Source organism: Strix uralensis, chromosome 2 (assembly GCF_047716275.1).
Source record: "Strix uralensis isolate ZFMK-TIS-50842 chromosome 2, bStrUra1, whole genome shotgun sequence".
In the NCBI taxonomy this organism is placed as follows: Eukaryota; Metazoa; Chordata; class Aves; order Strigiformes; family Strigidae; genus Strix; species Strix uralensis.
In genome coordinates this window covers 39,194,294-39,210,530 of record NC_133973.1, presented here as the reverse complement: position 1 = coordinate 39,210,530, position 16,237 = coordinate 39,194,294, and the positions used below count along the sequence as shown (strand labels likewise).

Here is a 16,237-nt window from a genome sequence, read left to right as displayed (position 1 = left end):
AACATGCAGCTGCTAACCCAGGTCACAAATTCTTTAATTCAAACTCTTCTTATTAAAAATACCCATCTTTCTCTTTTTGTTCAGGGGAAAAAAAAAAAAAACTACTTAATCCTTCTTCCCACGTACTAATACTACACTCTGCTCCACAGGTACTAACTCCTCTTGCTTTCAGAGGGTCTAACTGGCACATATCTATGAAATTAAAAGCAAGTGTTCTCAACTTATATTTAGCAGCGAAATTGCAGCTTCTATTCAGAATGGAGAAAGGGCTTGCATACTCAAGAACTAGCCTACCTTTCTCCTTGCTTTACTAATCAGCATAATAAAAGGTATTTCTTTTACCTACAAACCTTGTCTTGATAGAAGTTATTGAAAATGAAGCAGAAGCAATTATCCACTCTCATAACACACACTTAATCCCTATATTTTATTAAGAGCGGTTTTTATGATCCTGAAGCAATTAAGTTAATCATTATTTAATTTTAGATTACTGGAGATTTACTTCAGACACAAGCTCACTTTCCACATAATTTAGTCTCAGTAATTAGAGATGTGCTTTACCCAGAGGTGGCTTGTTTAAGGCATGTTATCTAATTTCACAAGCCTTACACCATGATAGTTTTGTGCAGGAATCTACAAACCAAACTTCAAATAAAGAAAACCCTCAAAGAAACTCAGATTTACCAGACTGCAAACCTGGTTTTCCTTAAAAATAAAAAAACTGAAGAAAAAATATTCTTTCTGCCCAACAAGTCAGATGTATCACAAAAGCTAATATAAACCATTTCTTTAACCCACCACTACCTTTAGCCAAGTTCAAAGCTGTAAGAACAAAAAAATGCTCTTCTCACAACAATCACTTAATTTGCAACTTATTTTAACCAGGACATAAGGTCTACAGGAAAATGTATGCGTCTGTTAGGATGCCCAGCAGGTATCTGCCATGGTGCAACCACTACCAAATCATTCGGACACTTAACAAAGACTTCTGTGATGGTGTTATCAGAAGAACAGAAATAAAGACCAGGCATGTAGGTTCATACCATGTATATTTATCCTGGATATCATACCATTTGAAAATTGCTCAATTCCAACCTATTTCAGACAAATTTGTGTAACATGTTGTTGAAACCAAGCCATCCTAGGAAATGACAGTTAGCCATTTAGCTAGCTACTACCCATCTAGCTCAGCTTTAGGTCTGTATACAGTTAATGGCATCCGTAGCTGCCAGTCCATCTGGGCTGGCACATTACCCAAGGCCAGTTTTGTGTCAAAACACATTTGCTGTTTTTTGGAACAAAGGGTATCATCTTCCAGTGCTGCCATTAGAGAGACGGAAAACAGATGACCAGGCTGGCATTTTAAGAACATACACCACTTTTTGCAACTCTTTGTCTGCAAATTTGTCCAACAAAAACACATTCAATTGCTCAACACTCAACTAAAAGTCAATGATATTCAAACCAAGAGAACTACCTCTATAAATGTGGCAGATGTAGATTCAAGACTTTAGTGACAGTACTTTTAGGATCTGGTTTGACTTGCCGCATAGAAGAAAGACTACAGAACTCATCAACAGCACGTAAGATTTCAGCAAAGACTGACAAAGAAGAGTAAGTACATGAAGCTACAAAGAGATCAGGACACAATAGGCTTGCTTTAGGAATTTTACTCAAAATAAATATAAGTAAGTCTCAGCTATCTGGATTTTCATCAAACATTATTTAATATTTTTCCACATGGTATGACATTAAACATGTAAAGTTGGAGACTGGTAGAGGAACTGACAGGAGTAAGGATCCTGCCCAGAAGAGATGGTAACAGACAGCAAGGGAAGAAAAAGCTGCAGACACCTTAGAAGTTACTAATGGAAACACTAAACTTAACCCAACGATCAGTCTTCTGCTTCAATTTTAACTGATTAACATCTTGCATACAAAAAAGTCATTACGGCAGCTGATGACAAAGTTGGGAAGCAATTTGAACAAGAAGGTGTATTGAGTTGTTATACAACAGGCACCATGGCCTTAAAAGACTGGAGCCATAAGAGTGGGATGAAAGTCACTAATATACAATGCACAATCACATATATAAAATAAACAAGCCCCAGCTGGACACTGGAGGGTGATCAGTGCCTGGAGTAGAAGGGCCTGGATGTGCTAGTCCATCCTAGCACAAAATGGCTGTCGGTCACCACTGAAATGCAGCTGTGAAAAACACACATGCAATCCTGGGATGTATCCAGAGAAACATTTCCAACAGAGATAGGAAGTACAGGGAAGTACATAAGAAGCACTGATAAAATCCCATGTGGAATACTGAACAGGAGAGGCTGACCATTTTCAAAAAGGAGGCACTAGAAACACAGGAGGCTGAAGGAGGATCTCCAGGAGACTAGCGTGCACAGTGGAGGGACACAGGAGGATTTACAGGGGATGCAATTGCTCCCTGTAAGACAGGGATAAAGATAATCACTAGGAAGGGAAAAAAACCATTTTGAGACAAAGAAAGCTGCTGATACCAGAACAAACAGGTATCAACTGGCCAGGAGTAAGTTTAGGCTGGAGCCTATGAGAACAGCAAAGCTCTGGGAGAAGCTTTTGGTGACAATAAACCTATGTGCTTAAGATGGCCCTTGTTATGAAAAGGACATTATGACACACTTCCTGCTTTCTATAGCTCCAACCATGTTTGTAGCTGTCCCATCTAAATATTCATTGAATGTTTTATAAAACAATCACCAAAAGCAGTTGGTTCAGTTCTTAGTGCTGGTGGAGGAAGGTGGTACATGGTATGTGACTTATGGGGGTGGGCAGAAATCTGATTTATAGGGGAAAGTGTAAATAGTTACCATAATCTTCCTGCATATGTAAAAGGCAAACAAAGATCTCCTGATTTAAAATAATAATGTTAGCCATTTTGTTTACATTAAAATCCTCACAAGCAACTATGCAATAAAAAGTGTGCATTAAAAAAGCTCAGCGAGCCATGAACAGTACCTCATCCTACTTCCCAATATCCCACAAGAAAGAGATCTGGAGAATCAATGCAACAGAGCATGCCACAGTTCAACAAACTGCATCACTCGAGCCAAGCTGTTCCTTGGAACAAGCACGTTGTCTGGTCTTGAAGTGATTCTTGAACACTGCTTTCATGGCCTGTCAAAGGGATCTTTGCCTTTTCACTGCTTGTGTAGAGAGTCTCATGCAGACATTTTGCTAAAACTAGTAAAACTGAGGTCAAAGTTCCCAGAATGAAACAATGCAACCGGTAGGAGAATAATTTCTGGTTTGTTACTGAAGCACAGTAGTGTTATGCAAGAGAACAGGATCTGAAAGCTAGTTTTGGTCTGACACGGTTTATTGTACTGGTGCATGGATAAGAGGTACTTGAGCTCTAAAAAAAGAGAGCAGCTCTTCCCACTTAGGATCCTCATCTTCCCCACTTCAAAAAAAAAAAAAACCACCAACCCATGAACTGGAAACTGCAAGTTGTATCAAATTGCTTTTCTGATGTCTTCTAAGACTGAACAGACTTAGACAGTACATTGAGGATAAGTACATTTAAGTACACACATATTTTTCCATTTCAAAAAAGTCTCCCAATTAAATATAAATGCATGTGCATGCACTTTCTTATGCAGTTTCTCTCTTGCATAGTACCTTGCACTGAATTCAGTATGATAACCTCCAAAACCATGTTTCCATTAGCTACTTTGATACCACAGCTTTGAAAATATTCTCAGTGTTCCATCATTTAGGACATACAAGACTAAAATGCAGACACATAGAACTCTGTTTTCAGCATCATCTCACAAGGGAAACATTTCATTCCTTTTTGTCCTTTGTTTGTTTGTTTCTCTCTCCTTTTTTTTTTTAATAATTTATTAAAACTACTGAAACAATTTTCTGGTCAGATTTCTTCCTCACCATAGGAAGTATCAATATCTTTGAATCTTCTGATTATTTGCTTGACCCACAGCTTGGGCCATTCCCTAAAAACCATTTTCCATACGATAATATCCAAACGTTGGCGGAGGAATGGCAGTCATGGAAAAAAAAAAATAGACCAAAAAAAAAAAATAGCTTGATAATGTGTTTTTAATCACAAATTAACTTTCTCCCTAGACAGTAAAACTGGTTTCATGGCAAACCTCTCTCAACATCTTATAGACTCATACAGATATGAAGAGAACAGCTTCAGGAAGTTATTTCATGCCACCATCCTACTACTGTGACCATCATCTCTTAGAAAGAGAGCCCCTACAAACTATGTTTCCCTAATAATTGGAAATGATTGACTCTGAAACTACTTTCAGAAAAAGAAGTCTTCACTCACAGTAGGAAAAACTAGGAGAATGTGAATAAATTATGAAGCGTTTACAACAACAAACGTCTGAGATCATTGCAGTAAGATTTGCCAGACAATCCTGATCCAAGTTGAAGAAGCTGAATTTTTCTTGGTTAAAGAGGCTGTAATTCTTCTGATACTTGAGACCAGAAACAGGGTAAGTCATCAGCAAGTTAACTCAGGAGTCTGTATAGCACTATAGTGCTTAGTTGGAAAGCTTTCATCTCACTCCAATCTTCAAAGGTGACATACAAGAAAGGAAACCATGGCAATACGAGAAGACAATCTGGGAAAGCCACAGCTGCCCTTAACAGCTAGGGCAGAACACCTTTGAACCAAGGTAAGTGTGTCCTGTCCTGGGAAATGTTACCCCAGTTACAGTCCAGACAGGTTTACTCCCAAGAAATCTAATAATTTATCTGCTGTTTCTTAGAGACTAGTTACCTCTGGGGTTTTGTCATGACTTACCCCGATTAAAGGCCTAAATAAAAAAACAGCATAAAAGAGAAGTGTAAGAGGGAAATTTGAGTAGGCTCAGGCAAGGTTTCTGTATTTCCTTGTGTTTGTGAGTGCTTGGGTTTTAGTTGGGTTTATTAATGAAATTTGAATTGTGAATAAATCCTGAATGTTGATGCCAGCTCATCCACGCTTTATAAAAGAATTGTCTAAACTGGCTTCTGGGAAGAAGTAGGCTCTGAAAAAGGACCGAAATTATTTTTCTAAATGGCTATTAATTGTACATATGATTTTTTCCTACCACAATATATAATGTAAGTCTATCGTGTTCAGAGTAATACCAGTGATTATTTTTTTTCCTTTAAACGCTGGAATATTCCTTTGCTTAGAATACGCCCATTACAGAAAATGTTTAGAGCTACATAAAGGACTGCCTTCAGAGAAACAAGGACAGTTAGGTGCTGTATTCAGCACAAATACTAGAAAGAGGGAGAGGCCTGCTATGGAGTGTGGAAAACATACACAGGAATGATCTGCAGCGTAAGGGATAAGTTTAATTTCCTAATTTCCCTCCTTCTTTCACTTTTTAAATCTTTAAAAAAACTAAAACAGTGCAAACACCTTTCACTGATTTCTTCTGGCTGACCTCTATAATAGCACTTTCATTTCACTATGGTGGTCCTCCGCCACCTTCATCTTGCGCCCTGCCCCAAACCCTGGGGCTGAGGGTCCCTGCACTGCACTCTGAGGGAGGTCTCCATTGCGCAACTGGGGCTGCGCAAGCTTTTCTCCCATTGCTCTGACCTTTTCTTTGGTGTGCAATAGATTTGTAGATAGCTTTTAGAGCTGTAGGTCTTTAAATGGCCTTCAGTCAGAAAAAAAAAATAATCCCCAAACACAATTCTTCATAATTACCCACTAACGAGACACAATTGATCATTAACTTTAATGCTCTGATCTTCCACGAGCAGACTTTCCAGGTACTCCAAATTAATCATTTTCTAAGGAATTCACAGATAAAGTTAATAGGAAGGAATTACCTCGTGGGATTTGAGAATTGCAGCAAGTCTCTGGCAGAAATACCTTTCTTTACCAGCTTCGAATCTGTAAGGTTCCAAAACGAAAACTTGTAGGTGAAACATTAATCACATCAAAACTCCCAGAAACCTGTATGTGCCCAGCATGCCAAACTCATGTCATCTTCTTGAGCAGAACCACACACCCCCCTTCCCTGTCCACATTAAGTCCCTTTTAGCTAGAGACTGCCACCAGGGTCATGAGTCAAGCAGGCTTGGCTAAAAATGTTCTCCAGCACTGTCCCTCATCTGCCTCACTGTAGTCCACCTCACCCTCTGCCTTGATGCTGGATATCCTTCAAGCTTTTAAGTTGTTTGCAAAGCACCTACTGCTACCAGTGCTAGCACTAGCAAATCCCAGGGGACAGTCACATCCTAGCACTGAGCCCAAACCTGCATGGCAGCTATTTGTAGCAGAGGGATCCTCCTCCTCAATAGTTATTTTACTCCCCCTGGTTAGACTAAACTAACTACACGTATTTCTGTTTATTCACTATTCATATTTCAAATACAAGTGAAATGAAAAGGATCTAGAATGGCAATGTAGTTAAGAACTTTAATGAATGTGAAAGCATTTTAGAAATAATGTCTATTATAAAGCACTTGAAGTAATTAAAAGTTTACTCCCTGATCAAAACCCTTATCACTCTGCATTAAGAAAATAAAAGCCTTTTAAAGAAAGCTTTAAAATTCTGAACTGCTGCAGGTAAGATCTGAACAGACAACAGCAAAACTGTCTGCATTTGCTATCATATCTCATTCAATAGCATAAACAAGGAAAGAACAGTTAAACACACCTATATCCAGAGAAAAACAATATTATTCTTTGTTATGAGTGAAGCCATTTCACAGCGAATGAGGTGTTAATTTTGGATGCATCAGCTCTTCAGGATCTCAAAAAAGAAAAGATATGCATACTCCTTTCCAAGGAACAGCGGCTAACAATAAAGTAATAAAAAAAAATATATACAATCTTCAACAGAGCTAACAGGTGAGGCAGAGAAGGCCTAGCTTATCTTCTCCAGGAGAACCTGTGCACTGGACCTTTGAACTATATACACAAGGAAAGTTTCTTAATACCATCTTAATAGCATTTTTAATTAAACAGAAATATATAATAGATTTCCAGAAGCCTGGTGAAGCTTAAGCTAATTGTAATCTAAAATAACAATGCAATTCCTAAGAGGATGCATTATCTTTACATTGTCCTACCTTGGTCTTGGTCAAACACATCAAAAGAGTAAATTGCTACGTTAGAGGTTAAAAGCAGGGGGAAAAAAAAAAACCAAACAGTCAAACAGAAGAGCACGCGGCTGAGGAGACAGAAAATGCTTGCAATCAAAGGGTGACACAGCGTGGGTGTTTTATTAATCTGGCAGAAGTCCAGCCGACAACCCTGCCAAGGGGCTCTCCACGCTCCTCCCCGCAGCTGAGGCTGCTCCACCTGTGACAGGTGGAGAACCTCACCAGACCGCTCTTGCTCACGCAGTCCCAGGGCTGGCACGGCGCAGCAAGGCCCCAGCTCACCCCAGCCCGGCGTGACTGAAGCAGGTGCCAGCTATTTTTATGTCTCAACTGCAATTTACATCTGACCTGTTATTAAATTCAAAGGGAGAAGCAGCCACAGCAACGCCACTGGGAAAGCAAAGCGATGTGCTCCTGGCTTATCCATGGAGAAGGGGAGGCTACAGCTGAAGTGACAGGCAGTCACGGCTCTGAAATGCCCGGTGGGAATGGTCTGCAGGCGTGGTCTGCTCTGACTGCCATAAACCAGCAGCTGCCTGGTGCTGCACAACCTACGAGATGCCAAAAGGTCCTCACCCCTTCCTCCCCATGCACCACACAACCCACTTCTGACAGCACTGGACCATGGGTAGCACGCACTTGCTTGGGCTGATCTCAGTGTTTCTGGATACTGAAATGTGTGCAGAGTTTGTAAATAAAGGAGTGTGGCACTGAATTAATTAATTTTGAAGTTCTACGTGACAGGGCACTGGAGTAATAGTCTAATCTTGAATTCATTTAAATGTGTTAACTGATTCACCAGTTCATTCTCACACCACAGATCTCAAAGGACTATTCAGAATGGAAACAAGTGGCCAACTACGTGCAAGAAATCGTGTCCATGGCAAATCATCTGCAAACTGCAAATTATATCAAAATCCATTTCAGGTAAATCATTCTCCCGCTACAAAAATCTTAGCTTCTAAGATTAGAGATCTTTTGGAAGATTATTCATTCCCTCATCTCACACTTAAAAGGATGCCAGAATTACTTTATCCTGGACTGTAACTAAAGCCATTCAGTGCAAGCAGCTTTCCTATCAAGGGACCATCTTTTCAGTGAGATCCATTATGTATCTTAGGGTTTGATTGAGGTATTTACTATCTTCTCCCCCCATCCCCACTCCGTAAACACAAGAGCTGAGCAGTCTTCTAATCTCTGAGATTGTAAATGCCCAGCTTCTACAGCTGCAGTAATTAAACCAACTTCTCATTCCATTACCCACATCAAGTCTCTTCCTTGGCATCTGCTCTATTCCCACGTTCCCCTCTTAAATCAAACCAAGATAAGCTATTTTCTAAGATCAGCTGACTTGTCTCTCCTTCAAAATCACTGCAGTCAAAGTGATTCTAAGCAAATACGAAGCATCTTGCTAAATATCCAAAAGGTCTCTTTTAAAGAAAAAAAAAAGTAGACGTCAATGCAAGTGGTTATTTTTAGCACCTGAGTTGTTCTATATTTGTTCCTTTATGTCTATCTAAAAAAACGCATGATCTCTGATGAAGCATTACCAGAAAATATATTCTACTGGAAAGTCTGCTTTATGAATCCTAGCTACATGAGCACTGTAATAAGTACATCATGCCACCCATTCAACCATACAAGTCTAAGGGTTATGAGTGTACACAGGGGAATGTTTCCTCAAAGAGGTGCTTAAAAAAATGCCCAAAGTAACAAAAAACAAACCAACCAATCAATGGAGAAAGCAAACTCTTCAGTGTGATCTTTTTGTCATTCTGTTTAGATGCAACACTTCAGACTCATGCTTAAAAACTGCCACCTTTAAGTGTTTCTAATCGTCTAACCCACCAAAAAACTCAAGACACCTTGAGGGCTAGCTGTTCAAAACAAAACAAACCCACCACCCCCAACTCCAGGACACACCATACTTCAGCAAAACCTCAAGTCATCAGCAACAGCAGCAGCTCAGGTCACACAAATATTCAGAAAATAAGACTACTTATATCTTCCTTATTCTCTTTCCTTACAGCTGTCACCTTCTTGCCCTGAAGACTCCTGCCCCATTACCTCCAACATATTTATCCTAATAACCTCGCACCTCTGATCTTATGCACATTATCTGAAGATTTATTTTCAATGACAGGATACAGATTATCCAAGGTGTGGGTTATTGTGTGGGAAGAAATACGTCAGAAAGACAGGAAAAGCAGAACTGTGTCAAGGAAGCTTCTAGTTGTAGTAAACTTCCATTAAAAAAGAAAGAGAAGATGAAGTAGTTTAAGACAGGGCCTTATATGCACAAAATTGGGAAGAAAACTTGTGTTTTGAAGCTAACAGTATTTCAGTTTCCTGCTCTAGAAAGATACCCGTTATCTACCCACAGTTATTTTAGATTTTTGCATTATGCTAGATCTCTTAACGTACTCATCAAAACAGCAAGAGTTGGGATAGGGGTTGGGAAAAATAATATGTACTTCTGTATATAAACTTGAAACTTCTCTTTCCTCTGACCTTGAAGGATGCTGTTTTCCTTTCAGGTATTTCCTAGCTACAAGACAGACATGTCTCATCAATCCCAAGTATACTCCCAAGTATTTTTCCAACTAGCATTACCTACACATTGACAGCTCTCCAATCCCACAATAAACAACAGACAGTTGAGGAACTCCACAGTACAAAACTATACCAGAAACATCTCACCACACACACTGATATTAGATGGGTAAGTCAGGCCAGTGGCAGCTTATTATTACTTTCATACAGTGCAAATCACCTGAGTCAGTAACTTGCCACAAGGTAGAAGTATGGATTTTCAAAAAATTATACACTTTCCAAGTTAAAAGTGTTGTGCCTCATTTACTTCAGACTGACCCCTGTATATTTGTCTTTGAAGACCTTGCACTGCATCACTATTGCCCTATGGAAGTCATCAAGACTTCAGGTTAATTTTACGCAATTTTAAAACAAGCTGCTCTGAAGGATTTTAACTGAGCAAACCCACCTAACTCTCCTATCCAATTTTGAAATATTTTTTCCCTACTGATTAAAATGTTTCCCATGCAGCTGTGATTTCATTTTAGTCTTTGTAGAAAACTAAAGACATGGAAATAGCTAGTTTGAATTCCTGAATCCTTTCCTTGTAGCCACATAAAATTTACCAAAAAAAAAGGAAATTCTTTCACTGTTGCCAGATCCTCCTCTACTACTAAAAAATAGTTTCTTTATAACTGAAAAGTACCCCCAAAGCAAGGCAACAGAAGCATCCAAAAATCTTAGAGAGAAATCAAATGATACATATCCTCTCTGGTTATTAAAAACAAAACAAAAAATGCATACACCAACCAAAATAAAAGTGTGCTTAAGAGAAGTACATCTGTGGGAAAAGGGACAGCATATCCAATTTATTCTTATTTCCTAGATTAAAAGTCATTGAGTTCACATGACAATTCTTTTAGAGATGATTTGTCTACCTTTTGTGAATTGGATAATCCCTTTCTCAAAATGGATTAAATTCCAGAATACACATGTCAAGAAAAGTTTGTCCAGAAACATGCACTGTGAATGAAATGGGTTTCACCTCTGGCAATCTTCCCTTCTGCTATATTACTTAATGTCCAAATTAAGCTGGTTTATGACTTTTGTTAGCACGTCAATGTCAAATTGCCCACATATAACCTGTGCACTGAGAGGCCAATGTGCAGCTAGGTATAACCCATTTGTAATTACAAACAGTGATTGTGTGCTCTGATGTGCTTCTCTGAGCAGAGCCATGCAGCCGTTCTGCAGACATGAGCTGGTTCCTTAACATGGGCCACGAACACAAGACTCAGAAGGCCACATCCAAACAAAGAACCAAGAGGGTCACTCCCAGGGCAGCCATGCTGTAATCAAGAGCACATGAGCCACAAAAATAGCTTCTTTCAGAGGAATTAAGACTGCAGTAAGAACTTCAGCACCTGCCCCTACTATAAGAAGCTGGAAAGGCAACAATGGAAGTCCAGCAAGAACGCCACATAGTCAGCATCAAAAGCAACAGGGAACCCACACAGACTCAATTGATCTGAAATAGCACATTAATCCACAGCACTGATGTACTTCTTAAAGGAATGCCCTGTTGCTTCTGTGACTTGGATCACAGGATGATTTTGGTGTGCACAAGCCAGATTCCCTTTGGATGAAACCAAATCAGAAGATCCACCTAGAGTGTCACTCTAAACCCTGCTGGTCCAAAGACATAGGCAGGCTGCACCTCTGCAAAGCTCTCCAGCAAGTCCCAAGCACTATGAGACTTCAATTGTCATGAATTTATACAATACCTGGAATACATCACGCTAAACAAAGGGCTAAGTAACACCCTTTACACTTTTGAAAGTAACGTACTTTTGTTCTTGATGTTAACCTCCAGCTCTCAATTCTTTGTCTTCCACTGAGATCTCTCTTGCCTCCGTGTCATTTCTCTTTCCTCAATACCTGCCCTGCCCTCTGTTGCCTTCCTCACCATTGCCAAATGTCACCACTACTTTCTGATTTATTTTGTATGGTACTCCTTCCAAACGTCCTTTCCCATGGCAAAAATCAATCTCCTTCATGCTCACAGAAGCACAGTGGCACCTGGAGTCACATGAAAACCCCACTGCTCATCAAGCAATGCTGAAAGGGGGACAGGGCTTCTCCAGTGGCAAGAGGCGGCTAACCAACCAAGGAGCAAGACTGCTGACCTGCAAGTGCAAGAGGACTGGTGATACGTGTCACAAAGATCAAAGGGATGAATGTTGACTTCTTAAAGGCCACAGAACATGGGGACAACATGGCAGGCATACCCTTTCTACAGACATCTTCAAACGGATCCTGGGGTGCATCATCAACCCTACCCCCTACCAGAGGATGAGCACATGGTAGGGCCAGGGTCATTGCACAGCACGTACTGTAAGACAGACAGCACAGTCTCTATACTTCCCGTTCCCAGACCCTACAGGTAACTCCTATGAGTTAACATCAGTGTTCAGGGAATGGACCCTTCCCTTTGTCCATTCTCCCATGGCCAACACCAGCAACATGCTGCATTAACACCTCTGATTCCAACCCAGGTAAGCACACTGCTTTTCTATACCTGTTGCTAGGGAAGAAGGATGTAAGCATATGTGTCTTTGAGCTGAATTACAGCACACTGATCTTGGGTCTGCAGAGTCAAATGAACACCAGCAGTCTGACTGGGAAGGTTATCAGGCCTTTAAAAGCAATTCCACAAGGGCAGAAGATTGCTGTTACTCCTAGCATGGCAAGCAGCTAAACTAGAAAGCATCTTTCCACACCTTGCCCTGTACAAGAACCTTGCTCAGTTCTGCTGGCCAAGCACACCTGCACACAGTATAATCTGCTAACACAGCCCGCAAAGGCCCTGACTGTGATCCCCTCCTTGCCCCGTGTAGCGGCACAACCCCAAAGCACATGAGCTTAGGCGATCCCTTGATCTAGGTGAGCTGTTGTGTGGCACAGAGTACATACACAACAGTTACTGATGGGATGCCCTCAAATGCCACCAGATATTCCAAACTGGCTCTCCCTTCAGGGCAGGCCAGCAAAAAAAACCAACCAAACAACAACAACAAAAAAAACCACAAACCCACAACCCAAGGAATCAACATTTTTGGGGGAGCCCTTTTCCTTCGTTTTCATTTTCCACCCTTCCCCCTGCTCCCCCCATGCTTCTCTGCCTTCCCCTGATGCAAATTTGAGCAGGTTGCAGGACAGATTCCTGCACTACAGCACTGGCCATAGCAAAGAGGTAATTACCATGCATGGTAGAATACCCTATGCAGAGGTCAACTTCACCTGTCCCGTACAGGAGAAGCAAAAATGGGTCTACACTGCCTTCCACCTCCTTCTGCTGCTCCCATATACTGAAGAAATCTGTCTTTACAAACCTGGGGAAACTAGCCAGAGCCCTGCATTATAACCATACAGCAAGGACCAGTTTAGTTTTTTCTCCTACAAAAGGTTCTTTGATGTAGAAGAGGTTTCAGAGGCAAAGAGAGCCCCTATTCAAAACCCCAGGCATCTTATCCTGAAGTTTCTGCAGGCGGGGGGGCAACGTATACAGTAGCAGGCCAACCCACTGTAGCATCTCTAGTCTGAGTGGGTACTTAAGAGAGGAGGAGGAGAAAACAGAGGAGAGAGACCCTGGGCTGGCACAGGGACTCAAAGCAGGCCCAACAAAGGGTTCTGGTTCAGCTCAATGCCAGATGGGCAAAGAGCTGGGCAAGGTGGCAGCTCCTGCAAAGTCCTTCATCTCCATCCAGAGTCCCCACCTCAATCACAGACACCAGCGGGTAGAGCAGTGCAGGAGTGAGGGAAAGGCTCTCTCCCCTAGTGACAGCTGACACATCCTTCCAATCCACATAGCTTCTACCTAAGTATTTAAACTGAGCCAAGAAGACACAGCATAACAACAGGCTCTATATAGTAATGGCTGACAAGACTACTTCTGTTATCACAACTCTAGAAGAGGTCTCTGCCCTTCTAGTTAATGTTAATAAAGATACTCCCCCAAAGGTACACTGGGATATGGGACACCTGTGCAGTTTGTTATATTCCTTGGCTATCCTCATCCTAAAAACTGTGGGCACCACTGCCTTTCCTCACCAACCTCTTCCTTTGAGATGGCAGCAGCTAATATAGATCTTACCAAACCTACCTTCCTTTCCCAAGCACAGCAAAGCAGAGAGACACTGCCCCTCAAGCCCACTCCCCTTCCTCTGAATTGCAAATCACTCTGTCAGATGAGATCTCCTCAAAGAAAGGTGACAGCAGTCACAGCCACAAACCTGGACATGAGGAAGCCCAAAAGGGTTGGAGGCCCAGCAAAAGTGCTGTCAGCACTAATCAAAAGGGACAAAAAGAGGTGGTTGATTTGAGTGCCACCACGAACAGAGTGCACACATGTGTGCATGCACAGGCATGCAAACATGGGGAAGGCAGGTTAAGCAGATCCAGAGTCCACGAGGAATATCTTGCTTTTTATTCAGCACAGACACGTTCACACGCTAATAAGTCATGGCACGTAGTTCTGTTCCCCCGTTCCACACTGTCTGCTCCCAGACACTGATCATGGTGGCTTTCCTCTGTGATAAGTGTCCTAGATGAGTGCCATGCTGGGTGCTCCAACTTTTTGAAGCAGAAGTCGGAGGCTGAAATTACAGCCTCAGAAAAGGATCACCCACATCCTCGGTCTCCACAGCAGCCACCTGTGACTCAGAGGACACTGGATATATTTGTATCTCACCTTTTGTGCAGGCAGAACATTCCATCTCAGCAAGGCAAGTAAGGCCTGAAAATACGCTTCTATGGCCCGAAGCCAGCAGGACTAATAAAGGGCTGTCCCCACTGTTTACTTAGCAGTGGTCCCTGGCCAGGCATCAGGCTGGAATCAATACTGCTCACGCTGCCTGAGGATCCACAGAGGGCAAAGACCCAGGTTATCCCACTACATGGAGGTAAAAGGTTTGGAAGATAGCCTTGGAAACCTTGATCATAACTACACCAGACCAGACTTGCTCACCCCACATCAGCTCACCACTACTGGTAGGAGCTGAGGGTCATGAGACTTTACAGATGACAGTCACGCTTTTGCGCAAGGTCTGGGCTGCTAAAATTTCATTTGGTGACAGAACAGATGCTGTACCATCTGATGGCAGAAGGTCTTGACTGTGCCTCTTCACACACAAAAGCTCTGTGCCCATTGTGGGTCATTTCATGTCTCCAGTATCCTACTGGACCGAGCTTCTCTACCATGGCCAGAGAAAAAGCAGCTGCAAAACTTCAGAGAAAGCTCGTAATCCTGTCGCCTTCCCCAAACAACAGGATGTCCGGGAAGGTTAGAGTTTGGTCTTTTGGGTGTGCTCCTGGAGCAGTCAATGGTGAAAAACACCCATCGCTCCTGACATCACTAACATCAGGAGTCAAGTAGGGATCCAGGCAGCAGGTTGCAGAGGTGACTCGAGCAAGCCGGAAGAGAACTAAAGTTTGTTCACACAAAAGAGTTACACAGACACTACTCACAGGGCAATGACATGCTAGCATCATCCCTACGATACAGGCAAAAGGACAATTTCACACTTCCTGAAGCAACAGTCCAAAGAGCAGCAGCAGTTAGTGGGACAGCTTTCCTTCAGAGAGCTCTGCAGCACACGCACAGGGAGGACAGTCAGTCTAGGGAGTAGGCTAACTCAAATTCAAAGAACATTTAAGTGGACAAAGCAAGTAAAACTGAAACCTGATCTCCTGGCCTGTTCCTACTGCACTCCACACGTGGTTAACACAGACACAACTCCCCTGGCAGAGATTCTCTCCTCCATAGAGAAGAATCCACAGAGAGCAGCTCCGAAATCCCAGCCAAAGCCCAGCGTTGGCACTGCAGCAAAGAGATGACTTCTGCTAAAATGCAGTTATGAGTATTACGTGTCATACCACAGTACAGTTCTGTTGCTTGGGGTTTTTGTTTGTCTTAAACTTTTGCTTCAGGTATCTGATGGACAGGTACCTTTTCAGTCTTCCCTTCCTTAGAACATGTACCTTTGTTATTGTGGTTATAATCACCACAACTACTAGAAAAAAACAGGGACTAGCACGTTTATTTGAACAACTGATAAGGACAGAAAAGCATACCATATAGTCCTTTGATTTCCAGTTTGAGCAATATCCTGAGTTTGAACATTTCACACTGCTGTATTTTCCCCTTTCCTCCTCCAAACATGACATTCAAAAACCCAGAGGTTATCAAACACAGAGTTAACATTAATCAGCCTCTCAGGATCTGAATCCCATGGGCTCAGGGCAAATTGCTGTAGAAGCCTATTTCTTCTTCAGTGGACTTTGTGCTGATTCACAAGCCACATGAAGAGTTTAAGGCAAGGGTAGGACTCCCGTTTTGGCACGCACCCTGACAGGCAACTCAGCCACTGCTACTTGAGGCACTATTCTACAGCTAGATGCTGCTAAAACAAAGGCCAGAAGGCCAAGCTTGGTCCAAAACAAGTCAGGGGGCAAGCCAACAGCTAAGCAGGGTAGAAGACAAGAGCTCCAGTCCTTATGATCATTTTTTGGACCTTTT

At 41.9% G+C, this 16,237-nt stretch overlaps 1 protein-coding gene across 3 annotated transcripts in view; it reads right to left on the bottom strand.

The window, feature by feature from the left end:
- Positions 1-16,237, bottom strand: part of AGPAT3 (1-acylglycerol-3-phosphate O-acyltransferase 3) — a 94,273-nt gene that overhangs the window by 52,067 nt on the left and 25,969 nt on the right. Inside the window, exon 2 of one of the 3 annotated variants that reach the window (XM_074858451.1) lies at positions 5,848-5,911. The exons of the other annotated variants lie outside the window; for them this stretch is intronic. The gene's annotated coding sequence lies outside the window, so the exon portion shown is untranslated. The remainder of the gene's footprint in view (positions 1-5,847; positions 5,912-16,237) is intronic. 3 annotated transcript variants of the gene reach the window in all.